The following is a 17,321-nucleotide window of genomic DNA, read 5'->3' as shown; positions in this document are numbered from 1 at the left end:
GTTTCTGCCACTCTGGCATTTGCAGAAATTAATTATTTTAAGTGCATAAGTAATTAGTTGAACGGAATTATGATACATGTTATCAGGAAAGTTTGGGGTGCTGGGGGGAATATAAGACAGCAGAGCAGGGGCCTCCTCTCTGGTCTTGGGGAGTCCTGAGATTTATGATGTCACAAAGGAAGTGACATTTAATCCGGGTCTTAGGGGAACCCGGGTGAGGGGCTGGGCCAGGTGGCTTGACAGGTTGTGTGCAAGGAAGAGCGGTCCAGGGATAAAGGATGGCTGGCGTACGCGGTCTCTGAGGTGGGGGAAAGCTTGGCTCGTCCAAGGAATGGCAATGGCATGAAGACGGCGAGCGGGAGAGGAGTGGCTGTTTGGACCGGGTGGTCGGATGCACCCCATCACGGCGGCTCTCTGCCCCAGTGCTGTGCAGGCCTAGAAGATCTCAGGAGCGCTGGGGAGTCTCATGCAACAGTGACGGCACCAGCGTGCTGCTCTTCAGGGCTGGACCTGCTTCCGTGTGGAGAATGAATTAGGGGACGGGCAGGAGAAGATTTAGGGGACCAGACAGGAGGCTCTTTAACTGCAGAGGGTGAGAGGTAACTGGCCGAGACGGGCAGTGGTGGAGGTGGATAAAAAGTGGGTGACTGTATTCAAAATCCGGCTGGGCCCTGTGATTGCTCAGGTGGGTGGGTGAGGCCAAGTGGCCGCCCAGGACGACTCCAGCCTTTGTCCAGCGTCCTGTCTTTGGACCAGAATGAGCTCAGCGAACATCCCTTTCATCGTCTCAGGTTTTACCTGCCTTCCTCTTTGTGGAAGTAAGGAGTGGGGTGCCTTGCAGGTCTTCAGACAACTCTCTGTCCTGGCCACCTTCCTTGCTTTCACAGAGAGGGGACAGATGCCATCACGGCCTCTTCATCTGGGGTTTCAAGTCATCACTGGTCAGCTTCCTTGGCATCGGCTCCTCTGTCACTTCCTTTCTCCTCTACCAGCCTTTTCCCTCTATGCCCCCTTCTTCAGCCTGGAGGCATCTGTTACTTAGCTCCTTAATTTGGGTCATTTAAGTTATGAATCTTCCAGGGGTCACACATGCGTCTTTGAGTCAGGCCCTTAGATTTCCTTCCTCCCCTTTGTCTATGTCCTCCCCACAGGGACACCTCCAAAAGAGCGTATGCCTGTATCTCACATCAGGCCACAGTCATGGCCTTTCTCTGCAAAGTAGTGTGCAAAACACTCTTGTCAATCAAATCTTTTAGAAATATATGTTTCTGAGGTATCCTTGTAAGGAATCATTTTGTAAAATGAATAATCCTTCTGTCCTAATCGCTGGATTTCCCACTCTGCCCTGCCTCTTCCTCCGTCTTGAGTGTGAAGGCTCTGTGCTCCACGCTGGGCTGTGTGGAAGAAACGTTCATGGTCTGTGTCCACAAGAAGCCGAGGGTCTCATGCTGGCTTCTGCAGGGCAGTCCCTCCATATCCTGCACACCTGCATTGGTAAGCTTGGCCCAGCTTCAGACGCATCAGGACAGGCACCGTCGCCGGCAGCTGACGGTGGCATGCTTGAGAGCTTGGGGTTGGCAGAGAATAAAGATGGCGACGGAATGAGAAAGGAGGGAAAGAGTGGATGGCAGACTTTAAGACACACGTGAGACGCCTGCAGGGAAATCCCAGAACTATCTGGGGGGACTTTGAGGAGTAAGTAAGAGTGGGCGGGGGCCAAGTCAGAGGGATACCATTTGCTGACTGACACCACCCAATTGTATCGCCTGGCTGATGAGTCCAGGGAACATGGTTTGTGGAAGGCGAAATTACCAGTAGAAGAATACTAAGCACAGGTTACATTATTGACTTGAATCTTTTCAGGGCGGTGCTCTGCAAGTGGGATTCTGAGTTAAATGTGGATTCTGACTCAGTAGAGCTGGTGTTGTTTGGGGCCGGGGTATTATAATGCTGCATCTGATGAGCTGCTGGTCCTGGGGCCTCACTTTGAGTAGCAAGGCTCTCTAAGTTAAAGAATATAAATTGTATGTAGGGAGACTTGGTGGAAATCTTTGATCAGAAGCCTGGGATGGCAGAAACGTCCAAGAGATTGTTTCTCAACTTGTAGTGCTCTAGGATACCAGAAGTGTGTAGCTTTGGGGTCAGTCTGGTCTGAACTTTAGCGCTAGCATTCAGTACTGTGTGACCTTTCTGAGTTATCTAACCTTGTATGGCCTTGGTCCCATCATCTGTAAAATAGAAACCTCAAAAAAAAAAAAAAAAGAAAAGAAAAGAAAAGAAACCTCATAATAGTGCTTATTTCATAGGGGTTGTTGGTTACATTACTTAGTTGGAAGAATCGGGGTTAAATAAAGTAAAGCTGGTATCCTTGCTGCAGGACTTATCAGAACCTTTAATGTGCAAAAGTGATGCTCCAAGAAGGAGATATAAGTGGTGTTTCCCAAACTGGCTTGACCATTGAACTTCTGATTTTCTTGGAGCCTTTCGTGGGCCTCTGGAACTTCTCTTTTAGGAGCATTGATCTGGTGGCAGACAGAAACATGAGTTCATTTGGGAAAGACTGTGGCTGGAGAATTCTCCAGGACCTGAGTCTGGCAAGAAGGGGGGCAGCAGAATGTCCAGGTGTTGAGCCACTGAGGCAGTGGTGTGGGGTAGAGAGGAAGGAGTGGTCAGAAAAACACACTCTGAGGTTGACTCAGGCTGGAGACTTGTTAGACATGAGGGTTAGAGGGAAGGAGAAGTCATGTAAGATTCTTTCCCACCTAGAGAGAAACAGAAGGCCAGGGGAGAGTGCCATGTGTTTAATTTTCCATCCTGATTTAAATTCTGCTGCTTCTTGCCCACAAACTAACAGCATGCCTCTTGAGTCTCTAGGGCATTTTACAGTAAAGCCACATATTTTCTGAAGCTGGGTCAAGATTGAGCATATGAAATTCCTCAAGTGTGAAATTCTACTTAACCCCATTAATGCTTATAACCCTGAGTAGGTATTGTTTATAATTCACTTCTAGTTAACCAGTGGGTATTTACGTTTGCCAAATCTTTGCAGTTTCATCTCAAACTGCTTTATTTTAGGGGAGGAGATTTGCCTTCCTGTCAAAAAGCTGAGAAGAACCAGCCTCCCCCTCCTACTCCTACGGTTTGCACATTTGTCTATAACTCGTGTGTGTGTGTGTGCACTTGCGAGCATGTGTGTGTGTGTGTGCGTGTAATAGTACTCTGAATTGCATTATACTTAGGATAGTCACACCTTCATTGATAAGAGCCTCTACAGTTTACCAAAGGTTTTGACATAACGATCTCATTTTATTCTGACAAACCATGAAATGGGTATTATTTAGCATATCTGTTATTTTCCCTTATGAGGTGAAGGAAAGTGGGAATGGTATACAGTTTCATAGGCCGATCTATAGATACTTTCCTTCCCCTGGGAATTTTCTCCAGCTTTCATATAGAGCTTTCATACACGGTTGGTACTGAAAATACTAAAGCAATTACTTGAATTACAAGGATAAACCCATTTACGTGTAAGTGCAGTTACTGAACCGTGCTCCCAGTGTAAAGAGCCTGGTTGAAATGCAGCTGGAATCACATTAGCTCCCTCGTTCCTGCTCCCCAGTAAACCTGCTACCGTGGCTTCATTGAAACACACCCCCCACCACACATACGAACACATGCTGATAATAAACTCACATGAGTCAGTGTACACTTTAGGTTTAAAAATTTTTCAATGGCCTATGACTTTCTCTAAAGTAATAACTGTAGTTAATATTTTAGAATCACTTGATAAAAGTCCAAGATATAAATCTTTTTGAGTGGCCATTCAAGAGCACTCCAGGATGAATGTGAAGCTCTGCATTTTCTGCAGATGGAGAACTCTGTTTTGGCCACCACCTAGATTTTAATTAGTGAAAGTCTCTCATCGCACTTTCAACACTGATTTAGAAATCAAGCTTTCAGATTCTGTTCAGCATTGATCAGTAAAAGCCACTGCTCGTGGCACATTTATTTCACTTTGTGTTGAATCCTCTGAACTCTTCTGTGAGGCTAGGATTTGTGCCTCATTTTCAGAAGAAGAAACTGCAGCTCGGAGAGATGAAGCAACCAAGGAGGAGTACATTTGCACCGACCCCACAGCCTGCATCTCCCACTAGCTTGTGGGGCTGACAAATGCTGTTTGAGACTTTTGTCTAGAGAGTTTAGGTTACCTAGAAACTCAGAAATATTGCAAAACATCCGATTTAACTTTCACTCTTTATAGTCTGTCACTTCTTTTTGTCTTCTACAAAAGGGAAGGAGAAAACAAATCAAGGGTTGAATTGCTGATGATAATTTAATCTTTTAGTTTTAATGAAGAGCTTGGCTGTGGCTTTTGATCTGTAAACATAGTGGACAAATATACACATACAACAGCCAGGATGTGGAATTGAAAGAGACCATGCCGGTTGAGGGGTCTAGGCGACTGCTGAGGTGCCCTGTCGAGGTCCCCCTTGAGGCTGGTGAGCCCATCCCCCACTTTTCAGAATGGGCCTCTAATGCTTACAATGTTCCCTCCTCAGGAGAAGGGATGTGTCTGCCTCACCTGGAAGTCTCTCCCTCATCTCCAGGTTGGGGCCAATACCGAGTGTCTCACAAGCGACTAAAATCCTGATTTGCCCAGGACTGTCTTACTTTTAATGCTGACTGTCCCATGTGTCTGGAAACCCCGCAGTCCAAGGCAAACCAAGGTGACTGGTCAACCCCTTGTCCCAGAGGGACTCCAAACTCTGTGGTGCGGTGAGTGGGCCAGAACTCCTGGTAGGACGAGGCTGAAGCTGATCTCTAGGCAAGACCCATCCTTATAAGAGTTTGCAGAACTTCTTCACCCTTAAGCCATGTGAGGTCACAGCGAGAAGATGGCAATCTATGAACCAGGAAGTGGCTTCCCACCAGATATTGAATCTGCTGGTGTCTTGACTTTCTGGCCTCCAGACATGTGAGATATAAATCTCGGGGTGCCTGGGTGGCTCAGTCTTAAGCGTCCAACTTGAGCTCAGGTCATGATCTCACAGTTTGTGAGTTTGAGCCTTGCATTGGGTTCTGTGCTGACAGCTCACAGCCTGGAGCCTGCTTCAGAATCTGTGTCTTCCCCTGTCTCTACCCCTCCCCCACTCACACTCTCTCTTTTTCTTTCAAAAATAAATAAACAGTAAAAAAAATTTAAGGGGCACCTGGGTGGCTCAGTCGGTTAAGTGTCCGACTTCAGCTCAGGTCATGATCTCACAGTCTGTGAGTTCGAACCCTGTGTCAGGCTTTGTGCTGACAGCTCACAGCCTGGAGCCTGCTTCCGATTCTGTGTCTCCCTCTCTCTCTGCCCCTTCCCTACTCATGCTCTGTCTCTCTCTGTCTCAAAAATAAATTTAAAAAAAAAATTAAAAGAAATTTAAAAAAAGAAATAAATGTCTGTTGTTTATAAGCCCCTAGTTTATGATATTTTTGTTATAGCAGCCCAAATAAGCTAAGACATATGTCAAACCAGTAACATTTTTATTTTAATTCTTCTCTGCTGATGCTCCGGTGTGAAGTGAGAACTGGATGTATGTCTCTGTATATTTCCAAACCTGGCTCAGCTTTATAATAATGTATTTAAACCACAGTTCACGTTGAGGAGTGTTTCTGACTTGCAGAACGTAATGTGAAATCTCTGCATGTATGTGAGGGTGTGGTGTGTGTCTGTGTGTGTGCTCACACAGTGAGGCTCCTTTTGTCCTCCAAGTCCTGAAGATGAGCAGGGTAATTCTTAGCTCCAGGGAGCAGAGTGCCTGCAAGCTAACACCATGCATTCAGACTCAGATCCTGGCCCTGCTGCATGATCCAGAGCTGCATGATCTTGGGGGAAGTTGCTTAACTTTTGGAACCTGTTGGCTCATCTGTGGAGTGGGACAGAACGTAGTTTTCGGGTTTGTTGGGAGGAATAAATAGACTAACACACAGTGCCTTGTTGACAGTGAGTACTCCATACATGGCTATTATCATTTTTCTCCTGGTATGATAGGTGACTCAATTAGTTTTAAGCCCGATTTTGGAGTATTTTACATAGATAACTTTAACAAGCACACCACTCCTTTTTCCACCTTGTACTTACATAGGGCTTTTGTTTCTCAACAGGCCTTAAATGAGGTATCTCATCTGAAGTTGACGGCCACTCTGTAAGGTCAGCGGAAAGGCATTTCAATCCCCTTGGTCAAGGCTACAGAGGTGAGTCTGGAGTCCATATCTCCCACTCACTGGTATTGCTTCCTAACATAACACAGGCTTGTCTAGAACAAGGGATATTTCTTTTTCATCTGAGGACAATGAGTACAGCAATTTCTCAGGTTTTTCAGAACCTTCTGAACCCACATTAATCCACACTATTCCTCTGAAAGGAACACAGGCAAAGAATACAGGCTCTCTTGTTCACAAGAATTGCCAGTGCTCTTTTTTTTTTTTTTTTAATTAAATGAGGATGGATACCGTCAGTCACCCACCCTCTTTTTAATTTCCTATGTTCAATTTGATTAAGATGTGTTTCTTGAAGATATGTGCTATCTGGTTCTTGTTGTATAAAAAGTTTAATATCTTTCCCCCTTTTATTGGACTAGTAAGGCATTTGACATTAAAAATAATAGCTTTGAATTTTCCTGTTGCTGTCTGCATTCAGTAGGGGGAATATTAAGAATAGATGGGAAAATTCATTTAGTTCTTTCTCTGAAGGGTCCTTTCAAAGCATGATACTTAACATGATCTACTCTATAATCCACAGATGCACAGAATAAATAAAATAGAGTGATAACGTAAGTTCCTTAGTGTCTAATCCAGGAAATGAATGTCTGTTAAAGAAATATGGCTAGCAATCTTTTAAAAAGTCACTGGAAACTTATTTCTTCCCTGTGTGTTTAGCTGAAGTGAGCATGTGAATTTATTTTCGAGGAGGGGAATTGCAAGAGAACTTAAAACCACATTCTGTTTTACAATTTAAACCTGTCAAATTACTACAACCTCTGAGTTGTGTCCTATGCCCGATCCCAAGTCTTTGTTTTTGGACGAAGACTTTGTTTTGGACAGAACTTCTAATATCTCACTGTGGGGGGGGGGGAGGAAGAATAAGTGAACAGACTGAGGGTCCTGCACTAAAGTATGCCGGGTGCTGATAAGACGTCAGCCATGCTGGAGTCAAATGGAACGGAAACTCTCAGGTTGGAGCCAATATGGGGTGGCTTTCAAATAAGAAGGGGGTCTGCTAAGTCTGCATGTTGTCCTCCAGATTGGCTCCATAATAGCTTAGTGGTTCTAAGGACTTAGGGCTCCAAATAGAGTAACGACCTCTGGGTGTAAATCTTGATTTCTCTAGTACAGCCTTTACACTTTGTGCATCAATTTGGTGATAGCCAGCTTCCAACTAGATTTATGACCCTGAAAAACTGTATGAAATAATACATTTGCTGTTTTTAAGTTTGCTATGTTTTGGGAATAATTTGTTATGCGCTAGTAGATAACTAATACAATTTTCTTACTGGCAAAGTGAGTATTAGTGAGTATTAATATTAGTACCTGCCAACGTACTAAGTGACATAGTATATATAAATGGCACAGAGTTAAATATTCAATGAATAGTGGTTGCTATTTTTATTGTACTTAACACTCTTGACTTGGCCAGTTGACTCTTCTCTCAGATCTAGAAATAGCTTTCATTACTGTGTAGTGCTGGGACTTTTGCTAGTGTCATTGTTTGGATCTCCATTTAGCAAATACTCTTCCCTTCTCTCATTTAACCAGCGCTGTCCTGCCTCGTCACTGCTTCTTGTGGAGGGATGGGGAGTCAGCTAACTTACCAAATAGTGTTTGTTGAGTCTCTGCCTTGGTGTCCTAGACACTGGGTCAATCAGCCTGGAAAATCAGTCCCTGAGAACAAGAAGGATGCTTTGGAGTGAGACTTTTGTAATTAATTTTTCTTTTTTGACAAATTTTTCCATTTTGAGAGAAGACGAAGAATAAGTTGGACAGTGGAAAGGATAAGAGTGTTGAATGGAGTGATTTAGAGTGATTCTAAATTTATTTTTTAGTAAAAATGGAAGAAAGCTCTTTGACCCCTTTATACTTTTTATTTTAATTTGTTTTAGTGTGAGATATCAGTATGTATTTGTAACACACAGTGGTTATATAGTATTGATTTTCTTCTCCTAGAGAAGGAAAATGCAGCTACTCTCAAATATTTATCAGAGAGGCACTCCTGCTCTTTTGGGAAAGTCTTCCTGGTTCTAACTTCTAGCTCCAGGAATTGTATGAGAGGAAAGGAGCACCTACCTAGTTGGCCAGAATAAGGGAATCGACCTTGGCAAACAGTATGAGAAACAGATGTCACATATGGATGTCACAGACTGTTCTCACAGCCTGGTTCTTTTAGCATTCACAGCTGTGTATGCCATGGATGGGTCAATACCCTTTGATAAACGTGTTATTTTCCTCCATAGTTAAAGATTTTGGTCAAAAAATGGCCTTTTCTATGAGGGGCATAGAAGATAAACAAAATAATGTCTTTCACAGTGGGGTAAACTGACAAACTGAACAATTATGTTATCTATCTCAAGATAGATAAAACCAAAAGCCAGGTACTTAACTTGCACAGTAATCTGCAAATTGATACTGTTTCATTGTTATCAGTGCTGTTATTTTTAAATCAATGCAGCAAGCACACAACGAATGCCATGCATTATGTAGATGGTAGATTTGTTTTTGTGAAAGTGATACCATTTTTAATTGATTTACTTCAATTAAATATATTCAGATGAATTACTTAGATGTCTATGAATCTTTAAATTCCCTTTGGTCACCAAATCTTTGGATACCAAAGATACTCTGGAATAGTCTGTGGGTAAAAGAAAGCAGCAGATTTATCAAGAAGAGACCTAGAGAAAAGAGATGTAAAATAGTAACCTAAGGAGTCAGGATGGTTCTCTAACCTTTATGTGAAGCTGTTGGTGGACCTGGGGCTTGATTGCTTGTCCTTGGAACAGTCTCAGCTATGTTTTAGTACAGCCTGAAGGCTCCTGTTTCCTTTCTCTTTTTCTGAGTCAGTGCCCAGTTATTAGCAGAGATGTTTGCCCTGGGGCCTAGGGCAAACAGGGATGAGTAATGAGAACCTTTCATTTGTGTTTAGCAGAGTACTGTAAATTTAATTGTTCTAAATCATGCTGTGCTATAGCATATTGATTTGCTAACTATAAGTTGAATGTTATTTGAGAAATGGTTCTTGTTCTATTTCTATCAATAAATTTCCAGGTTATTTTAATTAACAAATTCTTACATTTAATGCAGTGGGCCTCACTTGTCGAAGCATATTTGCATGTAATGCTTGACCGAATCTCACATAACATCTCTGTCCATATAGCTGTGCATGTACCTGAGGGCATTTCTGAAAAGTTCTGTGTCATTGTGATGATACATTTAAATTTCTTGTTCAGGGACTTTCACGTGAAATGATCTGGCAAACAGGCTTGTACTCTTGAATAAATTACCAAGACTGCTGCCCTAGTGGTTCCTAGACAGGAAAGCTATAGGGCAAATGTGTTTTATAGAATAACTAACAACTTCTAGAAATAACTGATGAAATAACTAAAATAAAATCAGAAATGAGAGATGACATGGCAACCGGTACAACAGAAATACAAAGGATTGTGAGAGACTACCATGAGTAGTTATACACCAACAAACTGGGCAGCCTGTAATAAATGGATAGATTCCTACAAACACAACCTACCAAGACTGAATTACGAATAAATACAAAATCTGAACAAACCAACTACTTGGAAGGAGATTAAATGAATAATCCAAACTGTTCCGACAAAGTCCAAGACCAGATGGCTTCACTGGTTAATCTTATAAAACATTTAAAGAAGAGTTAATTGCAATACTTCTCAAACTCTTGAAAAATAGAGAGGAGGGAACACTCCCAAACTCAATTTATAAGGCCAGCAGTACCTTAATATCAAAACCAGACAAAGGCACTACAAAAACAAAACAAAACGAACAAAAAAACAAACAAAAAATGAAAAACAAAAGACAAAAAAACCAAAACCAAAACAAAACAAAAAACAGGGAAATATCCCTGATGAACGTGGATGCAGAATCCTCAACAAAATATTAGCAAACTGAACTCAACAATACATTAAAAGCATCACGCATTATGATACGTGGCATTTATTCCAGGGCTGGAAAGATGGTCCAATATCCACAAATCAGTTGCTCTAATAAACATTAGTAAAATGAGGCACAAAAATCATATGATCATCTCAATACATGAAGAAAAAGCATTGGACAAAATTCAACACCCTTTCATGATAAAAATTCTCATCCTGATAAAACCTCTCAACGGAGTGGGTTTAAAGAGATCATACTTCAACATAATAAAGGCCATATATGACAAGCCCACAGCTAACGTCATACTCAGTGGTGAAAAATTGAAACCTTTTCTTCTAAGATCAGGAACAAGATAAAGATGTCAACTCTTGACACTTTTATTTAACATAGAAATGAAAATGCTAACCAGAGCTATTAGACAATAAAGAATCCAAGTTGGAAAGGAAGAAGTAAAGTTGACTCTATTTGCAGATGGCACAATATTAAATATAGAAAACCTGAAGGACTCCACCCAAAAAAGTATAAGAATAAACAAATGCAGTACAGTTGAAGGATACAAAATCAGTATATAAAAATCAGTTGCATTTCCATACACTAATAACAAACTATCAAAAAGAGAAATTAAGTAAACTCATTTACAATTGCGTCAAAAAGAATAAAATACCTAGGAATAAATTTAACCAAGAAGTGAAAAACCTGTATAGTGAAAACTGTAAGACATTGATGAATGAAACTGAAGAAGACATGAATAAATGGAAAGATAATGTATGCTTATGGATTGGAATAATTAATATTGTTAAAATGTCCATACTACTTAAAACAATCCACAGATTCAACACAATCCCTATTAAAATTCCAATGGCATTTTTCACAGTGATAGAATAAGCAATTCTAAAATCTTTGTGGAACCAAAGAAGACCCCACATAGCCAAAGCAATCTTGAGAATGAACAAAGCTAGAGGCATCCCGTTTCTGGATTTCAAAGTATATTACAAAATTTTAGTCATCAAAACAGTATGGTACTGACATAAAAATAGACACTTAGATCAATTGAACAGGATAGAGAACCCAGAAGTAAACCCACATGTGTACAGTCAATTAATTTATGACCAAGGGGCCAAGAATATACAATGGGAAAAGCATAGTCTTTTCAATAAGTGGTGTTGGGAAAACTGGACACTCACATGCAAAAGTATGAAACTGGACCACTATCTTATACCATGTCCAAAAATCAACTCAAAATTGTTTAAAGATTTGAATATAAGACCCGAAATAATAGATCTCCCAAAGAAAACATAGGAGTTAAGCTTCTTAGCATTGTCTCATTAAAAAAAAAAATTGAGTAATAGAATCTCTTTGACTACTGTGGATATGAAGCTTTTCTGGTTACACGTGTTGCAAAATCTTCTATTTGTTACTTACCTATTTACATTTGTGATGGTGTATTTGATAAAGAGTTCTTAATTTTAATGTGAAATTTATTAACATTTCTTATGGTTAATGCCTTTTGTATCCTGCTAAAGGAGTATTTTTATCTACCTGCAGGTCATGGAGATATTCTTTACTTTTTCCTTCTGGAAGGTTTATTAATTTGCCTTTCATATTTTCATCTCTGACAAATCTAGAATTAATTTTTTTGTGTATGGTACATAGTGAGGGTTAAGGTTTTTTTTTTTTGTTTTTTGTTTTTTTTTTAAGTGGATATTTAGTTGACCCAGTGTCATTTCTTAAAAAGAATATCCTTATCCTACTGTGATTGTGGTGCCAAACTTGGTTGTAAATTAGGTGTCCCTATATATGTGGTTATATTCCTGGGCTCTTTATTCTGTTCCATAGTCTGTTTTTCTATTTTTGCCCCACTACCACACTGTCATAATGGAGCCTAAAGAATAAGTCTTGTTATCTGGGAGAACAGGTACTCCTAACTTTTCTTCTCTTTCTCTGATTGTCTTTGCTGGTCTTGGTCCATTGCGCTTGGTCCATTCATGTAAAAGTTGAAATTCTCTGTCAATTTCCACAAAATATATCTTTTGGTAATTTTATTGAATTTGCATTGAATCCATACATCAATTTGAGGAGAATTATCATCACAATGTTAGGTTCATTAGTTCATCAACATGGTAAGTGGTTCCATTTGTTTAGGTTTTCTTAAAATTTTCTAAGTTATGTTTTATAATTTTCTGTGTAGTAGTCTTACAGATCTTTTGTTAGATTTACTTATATTTATCAAATTTTTATAGTATTATAAGTCATATTTTAATATGCCTTTTCAAACTGTTTGTGACTAACATATATAAATAAAATTGATTTTAAAATATTAAACCTTATCCAGAAAACCTGATACATCCATTTATTAATTCTAATAATTTACTTGCATTTTTTTAAAACACAAATAATAATAGCGTCTGCAAGACACTGAGAATTTTATTTTTTTTCCAATCCTGGTATATTTTATTTCTGTTTTTTGCCTTAATGGACTGTATAGGCCTCCAATCAATTAGAATAGAAATAATGTTAGAGGTTTTCATATCTTATTCCTAATATCAGGGAGAAATTTTTCAACATTTAATATTTAAGTATCATGCTTGGTATTTGTTCACTGTGAAATTTTATAAGATTAAGGAAGTTCCCTTCTTAGTTTATCTAAAAACTTTTAAATTAATTAATTTTTTAAAATTTACATCCAAGTTAATTAGTATAGTGCAACAATGATCTCAGGAGTAAATTCCTTAATTCCCCTTACCCACTTAGCCCATCCCCCCACCCACAACCCCTCCAGCAACCCTCTGCTTGTTCTCCATATTTAAGAGTCTCTTATGTTTTGTTCCCCTTCCTGTTTTTATATTATTTTTGCTTTCCTTCCCTTGTGTTCATCTGTTTTGAGTCTTAAAGTCCTCATATGAGTGAAGTCATATGATACTTGTCTTTCTCTGACTAATTTCGCTTAGCATAATACCCTCTAGTGCCATCCACATAGTTGCACATGGCAAGATTTCATTCTTTGTGATTGCTGACCAATACTCCATCATATATATATACCACACCTTCTTTATCCATTCATCTGTCGATGGACATTTGGGCTCTTTCCATACTTTGGCTATTGTTGATAGTGCTGCTATAAACATAGGGGTGCATGTGCCCCTTCAAAACAGCATACCTGTATCCCTTGGATAAATACCTAGTAGTGCAATTTCTGGGCCATAGGGTAGTTCTATTTTTAATTTTTTGAGGAACCTCCATAGTGTTTTCTAGAGTGGCTGCACCAGTTTGCATTCCCACCAGCAGTGCAAAAGAGAGCCTCTTTCTCTGCATCCTCGCCAACACCTGTTGTTGCCTGAGTTGTTAATGTTAGCCATTCTGACAGGTGTGAGGTGGTATCTCATTGTGGTTTTGATTTGTATTTCCCTGGTGATGAGTGATGATGAGAATTTTTCAATGTGTCTGTTAGCCATCTGGGTGTCTTCTTTGGAGAAGTGTCTATTCATGTCCTTTGCCCATTTCTTCACTGGATTCTTTGTTTTTTGGGTGTTGAATTTGATAAGTTCTTCATAGATTTTGGATACTAACCCTTTATCTGATGTGTCATTTGCAAATATCTTCTCCCATTCCGTCGGTTGCCTTTTGGTTTTGCTGATTGTTTCCTTCGCTGTGCAGAAGGTTTTTATTTCGATGAGGTCCCAATAGTTCATTTTTTGTCTAAAAACTTTTAAAAATAATTGTGAATGGATGTTGAATTTTATCAAATATTTTCTCTGTATCTATCAAGTAATCTTATGATTTTCTCCTTTATTTCATTAATTTGGTTAATTACATTTTATATATCTGTTATAAATAGCATATACTTGAAAAAAAAAGTGTAGTCTGATCACTTTTGTTCTTCAGTTGGAACATTTAGTCCCTTAACATATGATGTAATTTCTAATATACTAAATTTAAATCAATCATGCAAAATTTTTTTGTCTTCCTCTTCTATATATTTTTTTCTTGTCTTATCTTCCTTTGTTTTGTTTGTTTTTGTTTTTGTTGTTTTCTTCCTTCTTTCGGATTTATTATGTTTATTATTCCTTTTCTCTCTCTACTCACTTGATAGTAATATTAATACATTCCTTTCTTAGTCTTTTATTGGTTACTCTAGAGATTGCAAGGGTGCATTGTGTGAAATATATCTACTATCAAATATTTCCTGTCTTGCACCCCATCCTCCTGTGTCATTCTTCTCTTGTGCTTAAAACTCCAAAAATTTTCACCAAAATGGTAAAAAAGAATGCTGATATTGATAACACAGTAAAAATCTAAAACAGGCATGGAGCTCATGAGAGGCAGTTCTGCCCTCTCAGTGCATGCCGTAATGTTCTCAGCCTACATCTCCTCAATGCTGAGCAGCAGGGGAGAAAATATGGAGGCCATTGGCACTATCACCATCACCACCACTGTGGGGCCCCCTGTCTCAATTATGATACCTGGTCCTCCTGGTCTCTGCTGTCCTAGCCCATCCTTCACTGTTAAGGTACTATTTTTAATAAAGGCAAACTGAATTATTATTGTTATGACTTTCTTTTGTCTTTACAACTTCTGACAAAGATTTCATTCTTCCGACTTATTCTCACAAGATTTTCATTGGTATAGCTCTGCATCTTTGACCTTCACTTTTGAAAATGGTAATTTTTAATATTTTAAATGTTTCCAAAAGATATAAAATGTTTTCAGGTGTTGAACTGAACTCTTAGGAAAGGAGTCAAAACAGTCTCCTTAGGCAGTTTGGTCACAGGCATATTTTATTTGGCCCACAGAGTATTTTTAAACATTATTTGAATTTTCATATCTTTCGGTGAACCACATAATCTCCATCCTCTCTCCTGTCTTAACGCCCAACCTCCCACACTAGTGTTACCCCTTTCTGGCCCCCAATATTTGGCAAGGGGCCTTATAAGAAATTGGCCCTGCTTTTGCAGTCAGAGATTTGTCTCTTCAGCAAGACTAGAACTGAAAACATTCTGAAAGGGACAATTTGATTCTCTTTTGTATTTTCTTAAAGAGAACTTGAAGATAGATTACTGAAACACTGCATCTCTCTCTATCCCTTTGTCTTCCTCCCTCACTCCCTCCCTGCCTCCCTTTCTCTCTGTCCCCACTTGAGTGATGTTCATCTTTGCTCACAAAGATCTAGGGTAAGTCTACTGGAGTGGGGACCCTAACAGAGCTGCTAATGTCACCTTTTTAGAGCGGTCTTTTCTAATTATGTCCTGCAGAGTAGTTTTCCTTATTATTCTGTTTCTCACCTCCCAGTTTCTTGCCTTCAAGCTGTTTATGAGTTAGTAGTTATTTTACTTCATTATTTGCTTACTTGTTTGTCACTCCTTCTGGACCTGACACTCCCTAAAGGTGGACGCTATTGTATTCTTGGCATATAGCACAGTGCTTTGCAAGAGGAGACACTGAATAATGTTTGGTTTAAGTAATGAAAGAGAGAGGAGTCATGGTCATGCAAACTCTGTATACGGTTTCCTCCCTGTGACCATGCTCATCTCCTGTAGAAGCTGCAGCCTACAGAGGCAGAGAGTTCACGTAGGCACCATTGCTGGTGGTCAGCCCCATGTTGCAATTTTCCCACTGGGAGCCTGAGAAAGCAGTGAAAAATCTCTTAAAATGGAATCTCGATATCTCTCCTGGGGAAAATATGTGTGTACGTGGCATGTGGTCTAAACAATGAGAAAATTGATTAGGTCATACACCTGGAAGGGGAAAGGTGGGGGATTTCAATGTTATTAATCCATGACCTGATAAAAGCCCAGATTCTCTCTGCATCTCTGTTCTGTTGTCCTGGGCTGGCTTCACACTGGGGCAGGAACTCCTTGTGGTTGTAACACGCAGTACTGGTGCTACATGCTTCGTCTTTCACATCTGACTCTGTGTGTGTGTGTGTGTGTGTGTGTGTGTGTGTGTGTGTGTGAGAGAGAGAGAGAGAGAGAGAGAGAGAGAGAGAGAGAGAGAGAGAGAAGAGAGAGAGAGAGAAAGAGAGAGAGAACCTCTTACCCAGCCACTTAACAAAAGACTTTTTCTTTCCTTTTGGGTGGATTGGACCAAATTGGGTCACATGTCCATGTCTGAACCAATAATTCCCTCCAAGCTTTATTCAGAAATCACCTCCTGGGGCACCTGGGTGGCTCAGTTGGTCAAGAGTCCAACTTTGCCTCAGGTCATGATCTCACAGTTCTTGAGTTTGAGCCCCACATTGTGTTCGCTCCTGTCAGTACAGATCCTCTGTCCCCCTTCTCTCTGTCCCTCTCCAACTTGCACTTTCTCTCTCTCTCTCTCTCAAAAATAAACAAACATTAAAAAAAAAAAAAAGAAATCATCTCCTTCAGTCCTTCCCTGACCATGCACTCTAAAATCACAACCCAACTTTGCAGCTTCATTTCTGTCTAATTCACTTACTATCATCTAACTAGCTATACCTTTTACTTAGCTTTTCCTTTGTTTGCTTATTGTTTGTAGTCTCCATAAGGGTAGAGATTTTATAAGTGCTATTACCTGTGGTATCTTCTTTGTCTAGAACAGTACATGACTTAGAAGCCATCTAATAAATATTTATTGATTGAATTAGTGAATGAATGTGGCCAGGGATTTCATGGGACTGTTGGCTTTGGCCTTTTTTTCTTTTTAACAGCTTTACTGAAATACGATTCCCACACCATACAATTCGCTCATCTGAAGTGTACAATTCAATGGTTTAGTACATTCACATAGTTGTGTCTCTGCTACCACAATCACTTTTAGAACATTTTCATTACCCCCCAAAGAAACTCCCCATCATTTAAACATTATACCTCATCTCTTGCATTCCTCTCAACCCTGGGTAACCACTAATCTACCCTCTGTCCCTATAGATTTGCTTTTTCTGGATGTTTCATAGAAGTGGAATCAGACACCACTACTTTCACTTAGCATGTTTTCAAGTTTCACCCATGTTGTAGCACGTATTGGTATTTCATTTCTGTTTGTTGCTGAATGGCATTCTGGAGTATGGATACATTGTGTTTTATTTATTCATCTATCCACTGATGGACTAGCTTTGGTTTCTAAGCCAGTCACTATTAAGGGCGATGAGTGTGCCGTGATTGGTTTATGATACTCCTGGCCCCTCTTCTTCTCAGTTCCTCCAA

At 39.8% G+C, this 17,321-nt stretch overlaps 1 long non-coding RNA gene across 1 annotated transcript in view; it reads left to right on the top strand.

The window, feature by feature from the left end:
• The first annotated feature begins 212 nt into the window (after positions 1 to 212).
• The window catches only part of LOC131504335 (uncharacterized), a 65,210-nt gene continuing 48,101 nt past the window's right edge, over positions 213 to 17,321 (top strand). Inside the window, exons 1-2 of the long non-coding RNA XR_009257930.1 lie at positions 213 to 599; positions 6,148 to 6,237. This is a non-coding gene — a long non-coding RNA (uncharacterized LOC131504335). The remainder of the gene's footprint in view (positions 600 to 6,147; positions 6,238 to 17,321) is intronic.

This window comes from Neofelis nebulosa, chromosome 2 (assembly GCF_028018385.1).
Source record: "Neofelis nebulosa isolate mNeoNeb1 chromosome 2, mNeoNeb1.pri, whole genome shotgun sequence".
Classification (NCBI taxonomy): domain Eukaryota; kingdom Metazoa; phylum Chordata; class Mammalia; order Carnivora; family Felidae; genus Neofelis; species Neofelis nebulosa.
The sequence above is the reverse complement of the archived record's forward strand: the minus strand, read 5'-3'. Positions and strand labels throughout refer to the sequence as shown.